Raw genomic sequence first — 3,915 nt, forward strand, 5'->3', positions numbered from 1 at the left:
GGTAAATGTAAATGCTAATTTGAAAGGGGGAAAAAAATATCTTCATTAAGTTGTCCACATTCTAATTTTGTGATTTCTAGAGAGGTCAACACTTTGGACTTGGAAGAGGTCAGATTCCATAATTACCTGACAAATTCTCACAATTCCTAGGAAACTGGTAAACTCCCTATAAAGACAATGAGAAGTTGGAAACTGATTTATTTCCAAAAGCCCCATAAATCATAATAAAACTTGAAAGATTCAATTAAGAACAGGAATGGCCCCCTGAAAATCTAATAAAATGGTGGTTTTTGGTTTTTTGTGTTTTTTGAAGATTCTTTTCACTGTTAGCTCAAGTCTCCCTAGGTTAAAAGTTTTAGTGACAGAAAATTAAATGAGATTTTATTTCTGAGACTCTTGCAAACAATCTGTGATCTTGTCATTGAGTATGTTCCATAGATACCAGATATGCCAGTGAATGCTCATGACCCCTTTTCTCAATCACAAACACACATACACACACACACAACACCCACAAAAGTATTGAAGTTATCATTTCACTTTAAAAAAATACCAGAGAGTGACTGTATAATTGGAAAGCTATAAACACTGTGATAACTACTGAGTATAAACTCCAGTTCTAATACCGCAAATATTTAAAAAATGGAAACGTTCTAAGTGTTAGCACTCTTAGTATGGCTAAGAGTGAAGTATATTTCAATCAATACTCTGCCTACTAATCAGGAAATTATTCCCAATTGGAATATTAGCCATGGTACTGCCAGTTCCTTATCTTTACATTTCTCTCTCATGAGGCAATTTGGGGACAAACAACAGTTCATAGTTTTCGATCACTCCACTTTCTTGGTCTAGCAAAATCTTCAGTTCAGTTCAGTTCAGTCACTGTCATGTCCAACTCTTTGCGACCCCATGAGCTGCAGCATGCCAGGCTTTTTCCCTGTCCATCACCCAACTCCTAGAGCTTGCTCATACTCATGTCCATCGGGTCAGTGATGCCATCCAACCATTTGATCTTCTGTTGTCCCCTCTCCTCCTGCCCTCAATCTTTCCCAGCAACAGGGTCTTTTCCAAAGAGTCAGTTCTTCACATCAGGTGGCCAAAGTATTGGCCATCTGTATTGGCCAAAGTATTCAGCTTCAACATCAGTTCTTCCAATGAACATTCAGGACTGATTTCCTTTAGGTAACAAAATCTTACCTAGTTCTAATGTCATCTTCCCTATGAAATCATTCATTTATTCATTCAACAAATATCTAATGTTAAGCACTGGGTGGATAGAGGTCCTTGATCTGGTGAATCATATTTGAGTGTATATGTAGAAGGCAAGGGTAAGGAGGGATTAGGAAGAAAAGATAAAGAAATGATAGACTAAGATAATTTCAGATAAAAGAAAGTGTTGCAGAGAATTGAAAAGAATGAGTTGAGAGAGAGTGAGGAGGTGACTTCTGAGCTAAGACTGCAAAAAAAAAAAAGAAAAAAGATCCCTCCATGGGCATATTTGGTAAAGAGAGTTTCATTCAAAATGTTGGAAGTGAGAGCAAGCTCGATGTATGAAAAAACAGAAAGAAGATTGATGCACACAGATACATTAATATATGAAAATAATACAATAATTAATATATCTTGTAGCCTTCAAGATGGTGCACTAATTGTAAATTTCACAGCTATTACAAAGAAGTCTTGGGACAAATCACGTTGGGTCTTGCAGGCCAAGGTCTGAGGTTGGGTTGAATTTTAAATGTGACTGGAAGCCACTGAAGAACTTCAGGCAATAGAATGATATCATTTGATTTATATGTTTACTGCTGTGTAAAGAATGCTTTGTGAGATGGCAAAAATGGAAGCAGGGAGTCCATGGAAACTGGCTATTGAAGAGAACCAGAGGAGACTGGATGGGAGCTTACATTTGAGGGGTAAAACAGTTGGGAGAGAGAAATCTTGGCAGGTTTAAAATACAGATTAGGGGAAGGTTTGGTTGGACCATCTGGTGGACTAAACATGGGACATCAAGGAAAGGACTGATTCACAGATGATGCCTAGATTTTTGGCTTCACCAACTGGGAACACCCAGAGAGGACTAGGTTGTTTGGAAAAGATGCAGCAGGAAATCAAGAGATCCTCCCCAACTCTCTCTTCTATATCAGCAGTAGCCTCCTCCACACCTTAAACACAACTTTGTTACTGTGTATACTGTATGAAAGTGTTAGTCACTAGATTGTGGCCAACTTTTGTGGCCCTGTGGGCTGTAGCCCATCAGGTTCCTCTGTCCATTGAGTTCTCAAGGCAAGAATACTGGAGTGGGTAGCCAATCCCTTCTCCAGGGGATCTTCCTGACCCAGGGATCAAATCCAGGTCTCCTGAATTACAGGAAGACTCTTTACTATCTAAGCCAACTGTAATTTGTATGTTTAATAGATTTTGAGTCCTTAAAGAGTAAGGATTTTGTTTTATTCATAATCCAGATACTATCAGTGTCTGGCACATAGTAGGTGCTAAAATATACTTATTTAATATGTGTACAAATTGAAGTAAAATATTTAAAATTTAACTGCTTGCATTTTTGGAAAAGTGGCATCTTGCATAATTGAGTATATCCTTCTACTCTGATTTATGAAGTATTTTATTCACCCTGGGAAATACATGCTATATAAAATAAAAAGAGCTATGATTGCAAATTGGGTGTGCCATAATTAAAAAAAAACTTCTATTCATATGTAAAATAGATTGTATTTCATGTAGAGAAGAAACTAAATAAGTTGTTTATGAACAGGAAGTCTTTGGAGCCCTGTAGGGGTTTAGGCTAGTCCCTCAGAATTTAGTAGGGTTTCAATACATATTTATTCACTAAATGAGATTGAACACAAAAGAATATTTTACCTGAAAGTCTCCATTGGTCTATAAAAATTATATATGAGCAGAATCCTTTGGAATAAACTATTAAAATATCAGGAATTTAATATATTGGGAGAGACAGCCATTTATATTGAAAGGTCCTTATAAGGAAACACTTTTTATAAATTTATTTTTAATTGGAAGATAATAGATTTACAATGTTGTATTGGTTTCTGCCATACATCAACATGAATCAGCCACGGACAGAGGTTTGTTCCCTCCCTCCTGAACCTCCCTCCCACCCTATTCCACCCATCTAGGTTGTCATGGAGCCCTGGTTTGAGGTCCCTGAGTCGTAGAGCAAATTCCCACTGGCTGTCTATTTTACATATGGTAATTTATGTATATGTTCCATGTTACTCTCTCGATTCGTCCCACCCTCTCCTTCCCCCACTGTGTCCTCAAGTCAAACAATCGCTTTTCATGTGAACTGACCAGTGGAGATTGTACTTTCTGGAACCATACTGTCTTTGCTGTTTCAGCAAGGTGTTCATCTGTGTAACTTACTGGTTTTGTTGTTGTTATACTTCACTGTACCTCTGACTTATAAGAAAATGAAATGTTTAAACCACAAAATCCCAGGAGGTTCAGCTGACAGGTATAAAAGGCAGTGTGATACTGAAATAAATAATAAGTCAGTTTTTGATTAATGGGAGAAATTTTGAAGTAGCATGCAACCTTGATTTTTTTCCCTTCCCTGTCCTACAGTGTTCTATAAAATCTCCTCTCACACAACTACTACCAGAAAGCACAGAGAGAAATAATTACCTGATTGCAGTAGGGAACACATTTAAAAAAATATTGGTCTTCTTCTAGTGTCAACATCACTGTAGTTAATGGACAAGAAATACAAGAGCCAAGATGGGGAAATAGGGCTGCTGATGACTCTGTGGTTAAGAGGTGGAAACATGAGTAAATCAGGCTGTGATTTACCTTCAGACAGGCTACTTTCCTGTCTATCAGAACCTGACTGGTCTACCAGGGAGTAGGTGGGCCACAGAAAAGGATGAAGAGGACAGGAAC

Source organism: Muntiacus reevesi, chromosome 16 (assembly GCF_963930625.1).
Source record: "Muntiacus reevesi chromosome 16, mMunRee1.1, whole genome shotgun sequence".
Taxonomy (NCBI): domain Eukaryota; kingdom Metazoa; phylum Chordata; class Mammalia; order Artiodactyla; family Cervidae; genus Muntiacus; species Muntiacus reevesi.